At 43.9% G+C, this 19,866-nt stretch overlaps 1 long non-coding RNA gene across 7 annotated transcripts in view; it reads left to right on the forward strand.

Moving 5' to 3' along the window:
• Window positions 1-19,866, forward strand: part of LOC106824820 (uncharacterized) — a 454,906-nt gene that overhangs the window by 340,587 nt on the left and 94,453 nt on the right. For all 7 annotated transcript variants that reach the window (XR_011493359.1, XR_011493365.1, XR_011493361.1 and 4 more), the window contains exon 12: window positions 11,358-11,468. This is a non-coding gene — a long non-coding RNA (uncharacterized lncRNA). The remainder of the gene's footprint in view (window positions 1-11,357; window positions 11,469-19,866) is intronic.

Below are 19,866 nucleotides of genomic sequence, written 5' to 3' on the forward strand. Positions count from 1 at the left end.
CACTCATATCCAAACCCCTCACACTATGGCTTGAAGTTGTATTGATGTCCCCATTGAATTCAAAGGGAAACCCAAGGTCCAACAACTTGCCAGAGGTCACACAGCCAGAGAGAGGCAAAGCTAGGGTGGGAACAAGATCTTCTGTTCCTCCATCCTATTTCCATCCTATTATGTTTGTTTTACTTGTATTGCTTCTCTGGCCACCACCCAAGGGGGAGAGTAACCCTTCTGGGCACTCAATCCTGGAAAAACTCTTGCTGGACTCTCCTACATCTGGAATGAGTCCCATTTGATATGAAGTTTTGTGTTTGGGGGGCTTTTGTGGGGCAAGATGATCTGGGCTGAAAGCAAAGATGAGCTGTCATCAAACCTCTAAGTAAATGCTCATCGCTGAATTTAGCTGGAGAAGCAACAAACAGTCATTAAAATCTACCTGGGTTCCCTCTTCAGATCTGGTACTTACTGGCTGTGTGGCCTACTATGTCTGTGACTCAATTTTCCACCTGTAAAGTGGGGATCATAGTATCACCCGCTATATGAATACACATAAAGCACCTGGAACTATACCAGTGCATGTTAGCCATACAGTCAGGCACATGTAGGCTTTATACTCTTTGTTTCCTTTGTTCTTTGTCACTCTCACTTTCCTCAAACTCATCATTCTGAATGGTAGTTATCTGTTCCCATGAGACCAAGCAGTCTGGGAGGGCAGGGTGCAAGTCTTATTTACTGTTGTATCTCTTGAACCTGGTACATAGAAAGTCCCAAAGAACATTTGTTGATTGAATGTATGAAGGAATAAATACACAAACAGCTGTGTAGTGTAGCCAATTTGAAAGAATTAGACAAAACATTTTCCATCACTTGGTTCCTGATGTGTGAAGTCATAATTTCTTCTGACACTAAAAAAGCAAGTAGGTAGATATCTTCTTAAAGTCTTGTCCTTCCTACACTCATAGCTTGACCAATAGTTCTTAAACTGCTGAGGGCTCCTTGGCCAAATACTCTGCTGTCAATTATCTGTGTCATTTAGAGTACTCCTTGATTAGGTATTGATCCATGAGGACAGAGAGTATGCTTTGTTCTCTTTCATATCGCCAACACTCAAGAACTGTGACTGCCAACCAGTAAGCACTCAGTCAGCATTTGTTGTATGAATAAATAGATGGCCAGAGGGTGTTCTTTCATTTTTGTTATGCTCACATGTATCAGAAAATTTAAATCCAAAGTGCTTTCTCTACCTACCCTGCCAACCTTAAGATTGAGGCGTTAGTGTCCCAGGCAAGAACTCAATAGAATCAAACAGTTTTCTGTTTGTACAAAGCTATTTACCAGGATTACTCGGCAAACAGGGAAATTAGAACAAAATGATAAAAACAATCTGTGGTTCTCTCCTGTGGGATTTGCTGAGCTCTTTCAAGGCATGTCCAGTGACTGCTGAAATTGACTTCTTGGAAGAAAGAGAAGAGGAAGGAAAATGGGCACATTATCATGAACTTTGTCTCTTGTGGGCTTTGTGGCTCTAGCTGACCATGTCACTACCCAGCCTCTGCTAAACATTACTCTTTTGGAATAACCTATGGTGGGTACACAAGCCAATGGCATTCCCTGGAAACATGGGTAAGCTAAGGCCAGGGCATATTGGTCTAGTGGAGTGACCTGGCCTTTCTCAGAAATGAGGGATCTTTAAGTAACAGAATCCAGGTAGTGTCACAACCAGGGGGCACTGGCTCATGCTCTCAGCAGTGGCACCTTAATTGCCTGGAGCAGTAAGGGACACAAATATTTAGGTGGCTGCTGGGTTTCTCACAACTAGGAGGACCACCGCTTACAAAACAACACTGGCAGCTCATTTAGGGGAACATTGTTGTCCCCATTGAACAGATGAGGAAACTGAGTCTCAGAGATTACATTGAATTTGTCTGGGGTGACTCTGCCAGAAACTGGCAGAGCCTGGATCCAAATTCACAGCTTTTGATGCCATGTTCTAAGCTCCTTCCCTACAGCAAGAATCTCAGAAACCTCAACATTTCCCAGCCACCAGTCCAGAGACTGGGCGCATCTGGATCATTGTCATTATCTCACTACCAGTTCGCTCTGAAGCTGGCCTTCATGTCTGGGCAGCTCCTGGGATAGAGACACATTTAACAACAACAACAGGTGTTCTTTCTGAGGGTTGAGGAGTGCAGCCTACTGAGAAGATACAGGTTAAATGACCCCTGGGTCTTTAGAACCCCTTGAATTATAATAACTCACAAGCATTGAACACTCACTAAGTGCCAGGTAGAGTGCTGAAGGCTCTCCATGCAGGAGCTCACTCTTCCTTGCAATACTCTTATGAAGTAGGCATCATCATCATATCCATTTTACAGATGAAGAGACTGAGGCTTGGAGAGATTGGCTTGTCCAAGATTGCACAGCTGGAAAGTAGAAGAGCTAGGAATTGACTTGGGCATCCTGAACAATGCCAGTGGTTCTCAAAGTGGTTCAAAGACCAGCAGCGCAGGCATCAACCAGCAACTTGTTAGAGATGCAAATTCTTGGTCCCACCCCAGACCTACCGAATCAGAAACTCTGGAGGTGGCAATCCGGGTTGCATCAGCTTTCCAGTGTATCCTGATGTACAGTCAAGTTTGAGAACTTTAGACTATCCTATATGGTTATGCTCTAATGGAAGAAAGGACTTACACAGAGCGCTGTGGGCACCAGTTGAGCCTAGTCTCTGGCTAAGATGTTCATCTAGGAGGTGCTCGTGTTTTGGGCTTATGGACCATGCCTGAGGGAAGAGAGCAGAAGCAGAATCTCTTCAGAGAGAGGATTTGATGGAAGGAGAAGGTAGGAAGAGGTGACATCATGGCCACCTTCCAAGAATATGATGTGTTTGTAGGATAGGTATGGTTTATCCACTAAGGCTCACGCAAGTCAACTGACTTGGCCAAAGCCATGTAATTAGTGACAAATGATGGACTCAAACCCGAGCTCCTGATTCCTTATAGAATATCTTACAGCTGACACTTTCTCCTGGAGTATGAGTCATCATAAAAGTTTCAGAGATTCCTTCTGAATCATGAGAATTTCTTCTCGGTGACTGTCACAAGTTTCTCCTGCTAAGATAACCTGGAATGACGGGAAGAATAAGGAGGGAGGAAAGATGAGAGGAGGGATTCAGAGAGGGGCAGAGAGGAGACAGGGATGACTTCAAGGTGCTATTCCAGAAACCCATGACTGTCTCCTCCTCTTAGTCATCATTGTCCCCATTGTTGGACAGTAAGTGCTTTAGTGTCTTACTAGCCATACAGTGTACCACAGATGAACTTGAGTTTAATGCCTGACTTTACCAGTGACCCAAAGCAGTATATTTAACCTCTCTGAGATTGGGTTCCTCATCTACAAAATGAGGATCGTCAGAGTTTCCACCTCACAGGATTTAGAGGAAGTTTTAAGAGAGATAATGTATATAAAACCCTTAGCAGATTGCCTGGCTCATAGGAGGTACTCAATAAACACATCTTGCTGTTATCTTCTTCTCCAAGGGCTGCCTCACAGGACAGCAGGACAGCTAGGGCTGTAGGAAGCCTCAGTGAGAAAGAATGGTCACTGGCTGTTTGCTGCCTTGTACCTCTCCCATCATTTATCCATTGCCACCTCTTATCTTTACCTCCCCTTACCCAAGACCTTTACTCTTCCAGAGCTTCGGTCTTAAGAAAGACCCCATTCAACTCCTTGTTCCCAGGGAGGTCCAGCTCACCTGCTATATTGTGTCACCCAACACTGTGTCCAGTGTCCTAGATATCAGGGCTATATGTCACCTGGACACCAGCTGCCGGGAGACGGCTGGTGGATGGCAGAGAACAATGTTTTTAAGGCCTCTCAGCTGGGGAATCCTTCCTAATTGGTTACTTAGTAGATTTGTAGCAAAACAAACTTTGCCGGATCCTCTTACATCCTTTATTTATTTAAAAGGCACTAATTTTTATTGACCGATTGCAATATGCCAAGTGCTGTGTAGCACTTTATAAATGTTATTTCATTCACGTGTTGCAATTAATCTGTAGAGTGGGTAGAATTATTACCACTTTATAAATGAGGAAAATACAGTATTTATAAAATGGATTTTGAAATCAGGGTTAAATCCAATTTCTGGCTCTAATTTCTCAGCTTTAGTTTTCTTTCGGTTGATGTTTTAAATAGCTGTTTCTTTCTGAAAACTGAATATCTTGATAAGGAGGCCCCTTGACAAAGCAAAGAGAAGAGGATTGGAGGGAATGGGAACATGGGCCCAATTTCCTTTAAATTAAAGCAATCTTTCTGCTCACGCTGGTGTGTGAGTCTGGCCCAGATCCACTGTTTCAGCCATTATTTTGCAATTATGGCCCCTTTACTTTGTCTTTGAAAAATGTGCATTAATCTAATGATGGTCAAATTAAGGGATGGGCCAGCCAGGAAGTTTCTAGAGGATTGACTCTTTAACAGGCAATAAGACACATCACTGGAGATGTAATGATACGGAAAACATTTTATTTATTGCCACTCCTCTCAGTGAGAAGACTGTTTGGAAGGAATATTTAATAAGTCACCAGAGTTCAGAGTGTGGAAATAGTTCCCCATTGGGTTGCCTGCTAGGGATGGTGGTTAATGCCAGGAAGGTATGCAAGTCTGGGCCAGAGCTGAATCGTTTGAGAAGACATAGGAGAGGTCTTCTTCTCTGTTTTGCTGGCATGTAATGGATTATGGTACAGTTAAAGACTCTCTCTTTGAAGGGGCGCTGAGTGATTCCTCTGAGCAGGGTGCTCCTGCCCCTCAGCGCAGCCATGACCCCATTCGGAATGACGCTCAGGCCCTCGCCCCCTTTCCTCCTTTTTCTTCCCCTTTCTCTTGCCTGCTCTGTGTCTCTGGACATTGCTATGCAATACGGTAATGCCGCGTAATGGTGCTTTGGTTAACAATGGATTCACACTTGATGAGGGTCCCATAAGGTTAGTTCCATATAGCCTTGGTGGGTAGTAGGCTATACCATCTAGGTTTGTGTAAGTGCACTGTCTGATGTTCATACAACAAGGAAATCATCTAACGACACATTTCTCAGAACACTTCCCCGTTGTTAAATGATGCATAACTATTCCATTCTGATCTCGCTGCCACTCATTTTCTGCCAATAAGAATACCCACAGCCCAGGCCAGAACAACAGAGCGAGCGCAAGGGCAGCATGGGTCCCGAGAAGCGGGGTGGAGGGCTGGGACGGAGGCCACTGCAAGCATTTAGAAGAGGAGGCTGGAGTTTGGAATCCCCCTCTCTGCCTCTGCCTCTGTGACTTGACCAAAATACTTGGGCTCATTCATAAAACAATATGAAGAGCTAACATTTTCTGAGCATTTCGATATATGCCAGGCAGTATTCTCAGTGCTTTATATGCATTCACTCAAATAATTCTCATAGGAACCCTACAGTATAACTACTATTACAATTGTGAGAAAATGAAGGCACAGAGAAGTTAAGTAACTTGTCCAAGGTCACACTGCTGGCAAGCAGGATTCAAATGCAAGCATTCTGGTGACATGATTTACCTTCTGAACCACTACGTGATGCTGCCTCTCCAAAGGCCACAAAAGGCATTGGTTGGAGTACAAATAGGCCATGTCTCCAGCGTCTCTTTGGAATTTGAAATTGTATGAATGGGAGTGTTGTTATTAATATGGTTCTTAGAGAACAGCGAGGGGTGCAGGTGGTTAACAAGGATTTTCAAGGGGGCTGGAGCTGTGTTGGGATCACCAGTGGAGTAAAGACCTTTGTGAGGTCTGGAGAAAGCCACCCTGGTTGTGTCAACCCTCCCCACCCCATTCTCTGCTCTCAGCAGAAAATGAAAATGAACATCTAGAGATATCTAGAAGGGAACAGAAATCACCCAGATGGTACATGCAGAAGGAGGGGTATGTGTCAAAACCAGGAAGGGGCTGCCCCCTCTACGGAAGAGCGTGGAGAGATTCGAGTGGGTGCATTCATGGCAGCACTGGGTATTTCCTAACATCAGCTAGAGAGCTAATTCTCTGACACCGCCATTGCCCACATCCCTATCCCGTCTACATACGTGGGTCTCCTCAAGTCTCTGCCCACATATCTGTCCTTGCACAAAAGAAGCTCCCCTAAGAGTCCAGAGCTCCGTGTTCTATACTTTCATGATTCCATGTATAAAAGAATTGGGAGGGAGTAGACCTATCGGTTGACAAATAGAAATGGCAAGCAATAGGATATATTGGAGTACATGGGGAAGCCATTTGGTGTAAACCTAATTCGGCCTGACCTTGTCTTTCCAAAAGGGCCTGACCCTGGCTGTTGAGCATGCATTGTATATCTGCTTTAGATATTCCCTATGGCAAGAACAAAGGCCCTTGAGATAAAGGTGTAACTTCCCTCCCCCTCCCAACGTTGGCATTCCCTTAAGGATTAGGCATCTTTCCTTAGGCTAGGAACTGATTGCTGCGCTCACCTGTGACCACCCAGCTCAGACAATTGACTTGCCTCCTGCTGCGCCCTCCAAGATAGCAGACCCACTACCTGCTGTGTCCATCAAGCGCTGTGCAGACAGGGCAATCTTGTGACTATTGTGGGAGGGACATTTCAATCATATGTGAAACATCCTGTTTGTGGGTATATCACCACTCTGTATACCTCACTTCTTTGGTGCCCTTTCTTTCTTTGAGAAGAAAGGCCCAGGGCCATGGTCTTCAGATTTCAGCTCAGAAGAAACTCTCCTAAATTTTCATTTATAGATTGGTTATGGATTATTTTCGTCGACATGGTTTTGCTGTACAATAAAGAACCCCCTAGATCTCAGGGCTTATAATAACGAAAATCTGGTTTCTCTTCTTGTTACCTGAAGCCTACAGGGGAGCAAGGGCTCTGCTCAGGCTGGGGGTTGCCTCCAGGTCAGTTCCGTGGGTCTTCTCGGTCTGTGACTGCGTTCAGTGCAGCCTGTGTGCAATGTGCTGTTCTTCTGGCCGAAGACCTGAGTGCGGGAGACCAGCTCAGCTGTGCGGTCACCTTCAACTCCTGCAGGGATGTGGCTCCCATAGGCCTATGGCCAGAGCAGTTCGCCGGGTCAGGCATGGCAATAGGGAAATTTACTGGCCCTAGAGGGAGGTGTGGCAAGGGTGTGAATGCATGATCCTTTTACAGAAAGTGCTGAACAGTAATGTAAATTATTGTGAGGATGTTCTAACCGTGCTAACTCCAGGGCCCTTCTGCAGCTATTTTAATGCAATAGGTCAGAGTAAGTAGTAACAATAGTAGTAATAATAATAATAAAATAATAGCCAACATTATTTTTTTGCCTTTTATGGGCCAAACACTGTGTTAATTGCTTAAATGAATGAGGTTTAATCCTTATGACCACTGTGTGCGGTAGAAACAATTATGATTTCCATTTTATGGGTGAGGAAAGGAAGCTGAGAGAGGGTCATAAACTTCCCCAGTTCACACAGCTGGTAAATGGTGGAGCAGGGCTATAGACCTGTGGCGTATAACTCCTGGGCCTCAAGTCTTTTTCAGTTTCTCTAATATGCCAACTCCTGCCTCAGGGCCTTTGCACTTCCTTTCCTCTCAGCCTAAGTAACATTTTTTCCCATTCATTCACTTCATTTCTCTAGTTTCAGCAGAAATGTCACTTCCCCAGAGAGACTCCCTGACCTTGGCTCCTGACTGACCACTCTGTGGTTTTCTCAGCCTCATCTGACCTTCTGTGCTATGTTGAATATGCTTGATGGAGAGCCCAACCTCCTGCAGTCACCTGGCCTCCTAACTCTTCAGGTGGTGTCAGCCCTCCTCAGGGAACAGGAAATGGAAGGAGCCAGCAGATAGATCTTTCACTCTCCCTCCTGGATGGAGTCCCCAAGTCACAGATGCTCTGATGGCCCATTTGTCTGAGCCAGTAGCTGTATTTTCCTACAAGGCAGGTGCCACCTTGGTAAATGCCGCCCATGTCCGCTTTCCCCCACCCCTTCCTCATTCTCCTGTTCCTTTTCTCTTGCTGTCCTAGACCGCACCTCCCAATGAAGCCTTACCAAGGAAGCTTTACTGCAGGCTTGCTGTCTTGGGAAGCCAGCCTAAAGGCTCCCCCTTCGCACCTAAACTTGACCCCCGTTTTTTCTCTCTCTAGCGCTCTATCCTTTTCTCTCACAGCTTGGTAATCATATATAACATATACATTTGTGTGATTATCTGTTTGACAACGATCTCTCTCCATCCACCGTGAGCTCCAAGAGGCAAAGATTGTACCGTGTTGTTTCGCACTGTGTTCCTGCACTTGGCGCGTGCTCAGCACTTAGCGGTTGGTCAATAAATGTTCATAAATGAATGCCCATGTCTGGGCTTGAATCCTTGCTTGGTCTGTGCTGCCTTTGGCAAGTTATTAAAAGCCTCTAAGCTTCACTTTTCTTCCTTTTTGGAAAAATGGAGTTGAGTACCTACTTCAAAGGTACTGAGACCTAAATGTTGTGATAAAAGTAGATGTTTAATAACATAATAATTGGTGATATTATTATACTAGACCAGTGGCCAGCAATCTTTCCCTGTAAAGGACCAAATAGTAAACATTTTAGGCTTTGTGGGACAAATGATCTCTATCACAAAGACTCAACTCTGCCTCCGCAGCATGAAAACAGCCATTGACAGTATGTGAACAAACAGGCATGGCTGTGTTCCAATAAAACTTTATTTACAAAAGCAGATGACGGGCCAGATTTGGCCCTCAGGTCATCGTTTGCAGGCCCCTGTACTATATGGTCTGAGCAGCGTGAATCTAAAAGGTTGTGCTAAGTCACGTCAACAGAGCGCATGTGTTCTTGAACTTTCTAGGCAAAGCTTATCCCTTCGTTTCTTTCCAGTGTTAAAGATGAGCAGTATTTTCCTGACAGTGACAGTGTACTCACAGGGAAATCTGTGTCCTCAGAATTTGTGTTTGTTTATGATATGTCTCTAACAAGTGTGAGTGGTGAGAGCCCTCCACATATTTTCCCTCTGACTCCTTGTTTCCTGGTAATGGCACACCTTCTCCACATACCTCCAGAGTCAGTCTGTGGTGCGAAAACTTGTAACTGGTGCAAATTCACTAGAACTTTACTGTCCCCCAGGTAGAATCTTAGTTATATGGTAAATCTATCTAGAATAAGCGGTTTCCTGGAAAAGACATTAAAGAGAGGGTCTTTTTTTTTTTTTTTAATTTTGCCAAGTTGGGAGGACAGCAGATTTTTAAAGATTTTATTTTTTTCCTTTTTCTCCCCAAAGCCCCCCAGTACATAGTTGTATATTCTTCACTGTGGGTCCTTCTAGTTGTGGCATGTGGGACGCCGCCTCAGTGTGGTTTGATGAGCAGTGCCATGTCCGTGCCCAGGATTCGAACCAATGAAACACTGGGCCGCCTGCAGCGGAGTGAGCAAACTTAACCACTCGGCCACGGGGCCAGCCCCCTAGGACAGCAGATTTTTAAAAATAAGTATAATCGGGTCAAGAAGAGAAGACAAATGTGTTTTAGAGAAAACATTATTAGTTCTTTAGGCCTTACTATCTGTTAGGTATGTGGGAGGGGGGCCAGGACACCATGGTTGATGGTTCATCCAGAACCACGTGGAATGTGTTTCCATTTCCTATAGGAAAATTTAGGTGCTGTTAACAGAAGAAGAGGGAAAGGATGCTGGGGATTAAAAAATTGCAGCTGATTTGGGTAAGTATGAGGTGGCTGCCTCATTTTACCCCTGTGAGCATCAGCTTGCCTCTCTTGTGCTGATGGAGAAAGATATTGTGAAAAGCATCTTGCCCATTGCTGGGTACAAAATAGAGCTAGAATAAATGGATGCTGTAGGTTTTCATCTTTCTTTACTGTAATTATTAATAAAACATGATGCTCCACAAAACCTAACAAGGATTAAGCCTGCCTGAGCTGATCGTATGCTTGCTGCGTTCTGATGCGTGTCACTTTTGGATGTGATATCAAAGACCCATGCTTTGTACATCTTTCTGTTCTTTCATCCTTAGAGTTTTGGCAGTGACTGTCCTCATGGTTGCAATGTGGCTGCCTCCACTCCAAGCATCATGTCCTCTGAGGACATCATTCCAGATGAGATGGAAGGGAGCTCAGCAAAAAGGGTCTCCTCCTTATGTACTTCCTTTGTATTGAGGAGGGAAATCTTTCCAAGAAGTCACCTTGTAAACTTCTTATGTGCCCTTGACGGGAAGTGTGTCACATGTCTAACCTAAACTAATCATTGGTAAAGAGAGTGTGGGAACCATGATTGGCTGAGAAGAATCATGATTCTTCCACGGAGGCTTGAAACAAGGAAAGAGGGGGCATGGTCATTGAGTAGGTGGGGTCTGCTATACCTCCTTTGTCATCTCTCTCCTTCTCATGGCTTGTTCCCTTGAATTCTCTCTCTGGGCAATTTCCTCTGGCTTTTCAAGCTCCTCTATTAGAATGTCAACAACATAACAGGGATCTGCAGAAAATATTAAAGAGAAATGGTTTGAAATGCAATAAGCACCTTGGAAGCCCTCGTTATCAAGCATTTAATGGAATAATTACAAACCTCTTCCACTTAGGTCATAGCTCAGAAGATCTAACCACCCTTCCTGGGGATCACTTTGTTAACCTACTTTGAATGGAGCACTGGAAAATATTTCTTTACACAAGTGATTATCCTGGATTATTCATGATTTCAGTCTTGTTTACCCCCATTGTTGGGTCAAAATGGGGACTTTTATGCTCGGTTCTGGAGTATCCCTGGGAACGAGATAGAATGACAGAGTGGTTGTCTAATCTGGGTTGAATCTGATCTCTATCACTTATTAGCTGTGACACACTAGGCAAGTTGCTTAATATCTCCACACCTCAATTTTCTTATCTGCCAAATGGGGCAATAATTGAGGGTGGTTCTGGCATAGTGTCTGCAACAATGTAAGGATGCAATAAATGTTATCTGGAATTGCTTTTGCCATCATGCTCTAGTCTTCAGTTTGCCATTGAAATGAGCACATGTTACAAAGACAGCTGTAATTGTCAACTTTGAAAAGTAGATTATGCCATGTGGGAAACTCCAAGGTCAGTCCATCCAATAATGGTCAGCCAACAGTTATGAGGCACTGTTTGTATTCTTGGCATGGTGCTGGGCACTGCGATTCTATTCAGAACCTGATGGGGCCTTTCAGCTTTCTGAAAATGTCTCTGACCAGTCAATTCAGAGTAGTTAAAAAATACCCATGGAATTGCTGTCCATTTGTTTTGCAGAAATGAGTTTCTTTGGGTTGCATTGACTGATTGTGTCACCCAAAATAGTCACTTCAGGTTGCCTGAATTGATTCTGTCCTGCAGTGGCTGTAAGACATGGAGTATGTAACGTGGCAGCGTGGAGAACAGGGAAGACCCGGAGCTGGGCAATGCTGGCCTCTACCATGTCTGTCCACTAACACATCATCACTTCGGGTAAGTCTCCTCGCCATTCTGGGACCCCTGATCTCTAAAGTGAGCATTTAAATATCCCTCTCATTTGGCTGGTTAGTGCAGAGTAAAAGATGAAATGATTTTGCTGTGGTAATTATTACTACGGTTACTCGCTGTTGTCCAAGAGGAGAGTTCTTTTTGGCCTCAGAAACTCCTTGGGTCAAGGACTATGAGAAGGATTGTCCTGTGATCAGTTCTTTCCAACTCTCTAAATAAAATTCAAGCTAAATTGAAGAGGAGATATAAACAAACACCTCTGACTTGATCACCTGGATGTCTGAATGGACTAACGTGGAAGCTTGGGTTCTCTGAAAAGCACACAATAAGACAGGATTGGGTGCTCAAGAGATTTATTGGAGGAAACACCTGTGAAGAAAAAAGAAGGAGGAAGTAGGAGGAGGCAGGGAGAGCCTTCAGAATCTGATGCAGGTCTCACACCTGTGAAAGGAGAGGAGGAAGGAAGGAGAATTGGGTAGAAATAGCCTCAGATTGGAGTGAATTTCTAAAGTCTAGTATTTGACTAGGCCAGTGGGAGTCCTTCGGGTAAAATTGCCCATGAGACCAGTTCTGTGTCCCAGAGATGGGCCTGGACTAGTACCCTTGCCATGCTTAGTCACTGGCAGGGGGCAGCCTGGGGTAGGTGTGGCCTTGGCATGAATACGGTAGTGGATGTAGCAGCTGGGGTGTGCAGTCAACTATGCTTCCCATCACAGGAGACCTGAGCAATACATTTTTATGGCCACCCACCAAACTGTTAGAGGTTTTCTCTTTGAAACACAGATCTTAAGGAGTTTAAAAAACAAACCAGGACATTTGTGATGATATAAGTTTTGCACCCCAAATCAACGTTCCTTTCCCTTTTTGACTTTCAGTTCCTTCTCTGTTTCAGCTAGACCAATCATGTTGAAAACCCCACCCAGGTTTGTTGAGTTCCTCATTTGATAACAAAAAAAATCTGTATGTGAATAAGCCCCATGAACTTTCTTTGTCTTACCTTCTCAATGAGTTTTGATTTACTTTCTTGGGCTTCTTATGTTTTCCCCTCTTTACACCTCCATCATTCCTTTGCATGGGAAAGCTCATTGAGGTCAGTTTGCTTCCCTGCCTTGAAGTCAGACCAGAATGGACCCAGTTATCCAAAGAGTTTGGACAAGAAGCAGGACATCCAAAGAGATACAAAATGGAGGGGAAAAATTCTAAAGGAGGCAATTCACAGAATATGAAAAGGAGGCATTGGAAGTGTCTGTGGGGTTTGCTGGACATACAGGATTCTTGAAACCTGTCCTTATAATGAGGTACTGTGTGGGTGTTCACCGAGGGCCTAGGATTGGGCATTCTAGAGTCACCGAAAATAGTTGTTTATAAGATGTTTGAACAGCAGTTGGGTTCTTTCAACAGAATATAGGTTACTCTTCCCATTGAAAAATAAGTCGTGTTGATGGGGATTGTGGCAGAGACTAGCCAGATGCTCCTCAAACCTCTTCCTCTGCCTTATGAATATGTGACTGGATGGAATTTCCTGCCTCCTTTAGAGTTAGATGTTGTCATGTAACAGAAGCTACAGCCAATAGCAAGTAGGCAGAAATGGTGAATGTCACTTCCAGATCTGCCAGTCCCCGCCAGGAAATTGTCATGTTCTCTCCCACTCCTTGCCTGCTAGTTGGATGAAGAGGGTCCAGTGAAACTCCAAGGCCCTTGAAGATGGCAGAATCACTGAATGAAGGTGCCAGGGTCCCTAAATACCTGTGAAAACTTATTTGGCAGCAACACCTGCCCTGAACTGACATGAAGCTGTCTGGACCCTTTATTTATCCCATTTAGTGTGGTTATTCACATGCTTCATGGCGGAAATACTAACGTGTTTGATTATAGGGTACTCTCTAGTCCCTGCTGGGGTATTTCGTAATTTCACTATATGCATTATGTTACCTTTCTAAAGTCTAAAGTGATGAATAGCAAAACATATCAGGAAGTGAATTTTTAGAACTGTACTAATCAGCTACCTTTGCAGGGAATTTGTAATTCACAAAGTGCTTACGTTTGTGTCAGATAGACTGCTTCTTTCGACAAGGCAACGTGGAATCACATAGCGGTTTTCCGGCCCTCCAGCTTCACCTTCCATCATGCCCATCTCTCTTGCTCAGTTGCACTGGCCTCCTTTCTGTTTTGTGAATAAGCCCCCTCTGCTGCATATCTCAGGGGCCTTGGACTAGCTGTTCCCTCTGCTTGGAAAGCTCTCCTCCTGGCTCATTACGGCTGTCTCCCTCTCATCCTTCATGTCTCAGTTTAATGTCTGTTCCTCAAAGAGCGCTGCTCTAACTCGACACCTAATGGTGGCCTCTCCCAGGTGCTCTCAATCACATCACTCCATCTATTTTCATCATGGCGCTTCTCGAAGTCTGTAATTATTCGGTTGATTTGTTTATGGCACGTCTCCCATTTAACGTAACGTCCGAGATGTCAGGAAGCCTGCCTGCCATTCACAGCCGTGATCCTGATGCCTAGTGCACTATTTGTGGAATAAATGGTTATTAATGAACAAGCTGTAAAACTCAAATCCCCTCCAAGTCTGTGAGCTCCCTGGTGTTAGGGTCTTTGTCTTAAGGTGATGACACATAATGGAAAGACTGTAAGTTTTGTTCTATGAGCAGACACAAAACGGCTGTGTGACCTTGGGCACATTGCATCACCTCTCTGAGCCTAGGTTTCCCTTCTTGTCTAATGAAGCTAATAATAGTGTCTACTGCACTGAAATGTGAATGATAGAGTGGTAATAAATGTGACGTTCGTAGCACAGTGCCTGGCACACTGTAGGTGCTTAATAAATGCTGGATGAATGAGTAAATAAGCCTCAGGAATGAAGACACATAAACTTTTGTTCTCTGCCCTCTTGTGGTGGCTTTACCTCTATAGTCACAAAGAATCCAGATGGATAAAGAATTGGAATATAGCAACAGCAAGCCAATATTGAGCACTTGCTGTATGCAGCTATGGGTTAAGCACCGTATGACAAGTGGAGATGACTGAGGCATCTTCCCTGTTTTCAAAGAGGTGGCATTTCAACATGGCATTAGGTATTCAAAGATATTGATGGATGGAGATAGGGGATTGGGAACAGCATGGTCAAAGCCATGGTCATAGGATGAGGATAGTTGTTTGGGGAAGGCTGAGGAGTCTAGGATGTGGGAAAACAAAGGTGAAGATGTAGCTGGAAAGTTGCCTTGGGATCAAACATGTGAAGATTCTGAATACCAACCTGAGGAAATTGGATTTGATTCTGCAGATAATGGTGAGTCAATAAAGGTACTTGAAGAGAGAAGTGGGATGACCAAGCTAGCAACAGGAAGGATGAGCTGAGAAACAGCATTCTGAAATGGCATATCTGAATAGCCCCAAAGCAGGCAGTCCCCCTCAGTGGGTTGGGTCAAACACCTTTGTCAATAAAGGAAGGTTATAACGCCTTTATTTTCATTCAATCAGTCAACGTGGGAAGTCTCTAATAATGGGCCATTGGGAGCTAGCATTGTTCTCTTCCCTGTGGGGAGAAACGCAGGAAGTGGAGGTTTTCATCCCAATCATACGTGAGTTTACTGCAGTTGAGGGGAGAAGAGTCACACTCACCTGCGAAGTCACAGTGGTTCAATCAACTCACACTTTCTGAGCTCCTGCCTTGAGTCAGGCACTGGGCTAATGATGCGGCATAAGAATCAAGGCACATCACCTGCTCTCAACAGGCTTCCCGTTCTCCTTGGAGAGGAGCACAAGTAAACAAGCCACCACGGCAGTGCATGACAAAGAGCCAACAAAAATGGAACTGATGCTAAGGGATATGGAAATTTGGTGGGAGAAACAGAATAATAGAAGCTGGAATAATGGAGAGAGACTTCTCAGAGGCAATGGGACTTCAGCTGGGTTTTGAATGATGGCTTTGAGGAGTGACGCAGGTTAATAGGAAGACAGCATTATATAGAGTAGGAATGTGCACCTGTTGGAGCCTGACTGTCTGGGTGGTGTGGATCCTGAATCCACTGCTTAGCTGTGTGATAATTAACTAGAGAAATTTACTCTCTGTGCCCCAGTCTCCTCACTTGTAAAGCAGGAAAACAGGGAGGAACACACTCATTGGGTTGTTGAAAGCATAGAGCAGGGAACAGCAAACTTTTTCTGTAAAGGGGCAGATAGTAACTATGTCAGGCTTTGCAGGCCATGTGGTCTCTGTTGTAGCTACTTAACTCTGCCATTGCAGTAGGTTATCCACTGTATATTTGTGACCCCGAAAATCTGTATGTTGAAACCCTAACGCCCAATGTGATGGTATTAAGAGATGGGGCCTTTAGGAGGTAATTCGGTTTAGATGAGATTGTGAGGGTGGAGCCCCCAGGATGGGATTAGTGTCTACATAAGAAGAGAAAGAGACTAGATCTCTCTCTGCTCTTCACCATGCAAAGTCAGGGGAGAAGATAGCTGTCTGTGAACCTGGAAGCGTGTTCTCAGCAGACGCTGGATCTGCCAACACCTTGATCTTGGACATCCCAGGCTCCAGAAGTGTGAGACATAAATGTCTGTTATTTAAGCCCCCCAGTTTATGGTATTTTGTTGTAGCAGCCCGAGTGGACTAAGACACAGGGGAAAGCATTGTAGACAAGAGGTAAATGAATGATTGTGGCTGTATTCCAATAAAGTTTTGTTTACAGACACTGAAATTTGATTTCATATCATTTTCACATGTCATAAAACATCGTGATTGTTTTGATCCCACCCCCCCTCCCCCAATCATTTAAAAAGGTAAAAACCTCTGTTAGCTCTCTGGCCATACAAAAGCAGGTGGCATGCTGGATTTGGTCCATGACCCATAGTTGCTGGCCCCTGAGATAGAGTATAGAGTAACGTGTTCCAAAAGTTAGCTGTTGTTATTGTCAGCCCCACTTCTCAGATGAGCAAATGGAGTCTAGACAATTCATTACCAGACTGAGGACAAGAATTTCTGCCACGTGGATCTTCATCAAGTGTTCTGCCCAGTCAAGAGGGAAGAAGGGCAACAATTCAAGGGACTGACTCCGAGTCCCTCCTCCCCTCAGATTTCTCTCCATTCATCAACTCTCTTTACATACCATTTTCAGAAGTCACAAAATGGCAGCCACAAGAAAGCAGAATATCCGAAACAGAAGGAAAAGGAAATTAAGATGAAGGGAAATAGCTTTTTTGATGAACACTAGTTACTTACTTTGGGTTTGGTCATTAACCTCAAGACAGAAAGGACTGAAAATTTACCTAAAGACGTATAAGCATGAAGGCTTAAAACCAAAGAAGAAAAAAATGCTTTGGCTTTTTACTTTAAAATACACTTTTGAATTTAACGATCTGTGGCATGCTCCTCTCCCTCAGCTCCACAGCTTCTGTAGTACATTTCTCCTCCTCACTTTCTGGGGAACAATGGATGTTTCAGATAAAAATAGGTGTAAATCACTGTGTGAATGAAATGAATAAATCTGATGTGCCTAGAAACAGTACTTAATTTGAAGCTATATCTTGCCTTAGCCCGAGGGAATGCATATCTTACATTTGTGTGTTGCCTTGGTTTTGTAAAGGCTTTCGTGTACAGTTAGCTCATTTGTTTCTTGCAGATTTTTTTAATTTTAAAAAAGGTGTTTGCATGCTTTACAAATTTAGCATTTCTCCTTCTTCCACCCCAGGGTAAATCAAAAGAAACTGTACAGTCCATGCAACACGGCGAACTTTTCCTTAGCTGGTCACCTTGCCCCTTTCTAGTCTCTTATTCACACCACATCCAGGGTCATCTTTCAGAAACACGCATGCTTAACATCCTTGGGTGGCTCTCCCCGGTGGCTACAAGATAAAGTTCCAGTCCTCTCACATGGAAGTGTCTCTACCTTCTGAAGCTTTCTTTCCCTTTCCAATGACACCTCTTCTCCCATTGTGGACTCTGCATTCAAATCACTCTACAGTTTACAAAGAGTCAATGCTTGCTCACACCCTATGCTTTTGCTCACACTGTTCCCTTGGAATTGAATACTTTCTACCCAAGAACCAGCCTACTTGGGTGCAGACCAGAGAGAACAAAGAATACAAATTTAAGGAAGCTCTATAGCAACCAAGCCTCTCAGTTCTCTCTTACTCATTCCAACCACCAGATTCATCTATTATTTTGAAGAATGAGAAATCCAAGAGTGGGAGTACCAACTCATGCGACAGACTCAAATGTGCCGAGCATCGTCTATCTGCTGGGTGCTGGGAATACAGCAGTGAATCATCCTTCAGTGAATGTGCAGCTAGCAGGGAAGATAAGGCCAGTCCACGAACTCCCAGAACACCAAGCAGGAAATAACAATACGAAAATGTATACATGGAGGGTTCCATATAAAGCTCAGAGGAGGGAGAAAGTATATTAAGCTGAAACAATCAGAAAAGACATTTTGGAGCATTTTCTCTGTGACTTGGACCTTGAAAATGAGAAAGATTTGAGTATGTGGAGATGTTTTGGGAAGTGGGAGAGTACTGATGCCAGAATTCATTCTGTGCAAAGGCAAGGAGGCAGAAGAACGCTGGGCTGTCAGAGAGAACAAAGAGACTCGGCTTAGTAAGAGCAAGGAGGAACTGAAGAAATAAAAGGAGGAAATATGGATCATGGCCAGGTGATGAAGGAAGCCAAGGGGTTAGCTGATAACTAACCTACAGATCCCCTGACATGAAGCCAGCAACAAACTCAGATCTTCTCCTATGATTCAAGTTGGAAAAAAGAGGTTGCCTGGTGGTGGTACCCCAGAACTTGATCAGAATGCTGCTTGTCTGCTTTCAGACAACCAGCAAGGTGATGCCAATGGCTTAGTGTTGTATCAGAGTACTTTTCTTTATTTTGGCTTACTACTGAGTTTATTAGAAACGTGTACCCTGAAATAAGAGTTAGGGACCACTTCCCGATAAGACCTAAATATTGTAAAGAAAAAGCCAAAATATCAAGTTATTCCATGTGTGTATATTCACCTTCTTGCAGAGAGGTCAAAGGGCTTTGTCAGCATCATCTCTTTAAGGTTCAATACTCCCAGGTGGCTTTTTAAATGAGGAAATTAAAGAAATACAAGCAGTAAAAGAAAACTCAACATGAGAATGAAGGTAATCAAAGAATTATCTCTATTTGGATGTTTTCTATGTAAGATAGTACTGTGTTGGCCAGAGATGAACCTTAACTCCTGGGCTGATTGGACTCTAATTAGATCCTGAGTCCCACCACCTGTCACTGCTCTTCTGAAATAGCAAATGGATTGCTTCTTATTTGTAGTCAACAAACATTTTCTAGTCAAGAACTGTGCAATGTACTAAAAGAGAGGTTGTAAGTGGAGGCACAAAATGAGATTACAATGGTCCTTCTTCTTGAGGACTATGCAGCCTAATGGGGTGGACACACACGTACATTTTCATTGCAATGTTTGGAGGGAGCTGATGGCAGTAAGTGCAGGTTCTGTGGGAACCCAGAGGAAGCCTCCTCAGCTTGGGCTAAGGGGTTGGGAAGGGCCAGCGGGTCCTATCTAGAGGAACGGACACCTCATTGCAATTAGGATCTTCTCTCCTATTGGTTCAGCTTTAATATCACAGCATCTCAAAGCTAGCTGTCCCTTAGGTCACTCCACCTATCAAACTTAATTGCCATCACTTGCTTAATATCTGATCCACTGTAAACTTCAGAAAGGACAGAGACTGTTTCTTTTTTCCTCAAAATGTGTCCCCACCACATAACAGTACCTGACCCCTAATAGGTACCTTATAAATATGAGTTGTGTTTTAAGGAAGAAAATACTAGCACATAAATGTTCATCCTCTCTCTCCAAGGGCTAAGGGGAGTTCTGGTGTAATATTTAATGACAGCATACTGCATTCCTAACTCTGAGCCAAGTCTAGAAGGAAACAACAAAATAAGGAAAGGCATGTTAGAATGTTGGACCAAAAGGAACCTTGGACATCAGCTGATTCTATGCCTCATTTCTACAGAAAGAACACTGGAGTTCAGAGAAGTTACATTGTAACTATCAGTCCAAGGTCACCCAGGTAATTAGTAGCAGAGCAAGTCTAAAAAGCAGGTATCTTATTTCCAGTCCTTAGTCCCTTCCTGTGAGTCACATGTGTTTTTCTGTCAGTGGGGAGGAAGCACAAAGGATTCTGCAAAGGACTTCTTTTGCTAGCATACAGAATACTTCTAAATTCTAAAGGAACCTCATCTTGCAAGCAAAGCTTTAACAGAATATTTTATGTGATAGGATTATGTTCTACAAACCCCCGAAATTTAAAGGATGCTTTCTTCGTGATAAGTAATTGCTTCTGGCAGGAGTGCCTTCTACTTTATAAAAAAGACCCCTTTTCCCACTTT

This window comes from Equus asinus, chromosome 12, assembly GCF_041296235.1.
Source record: "Equus asinus isolate D_3611 breed Donkey chromosome 12, EquAss-T2T_v2, whole genome shotgun sequence".
Lineage (NCBI taxonomy): Eukaryota > Metazoa > Chordata > Mammalia > Perissodactyla > Equidae > Equus > Equus asinus.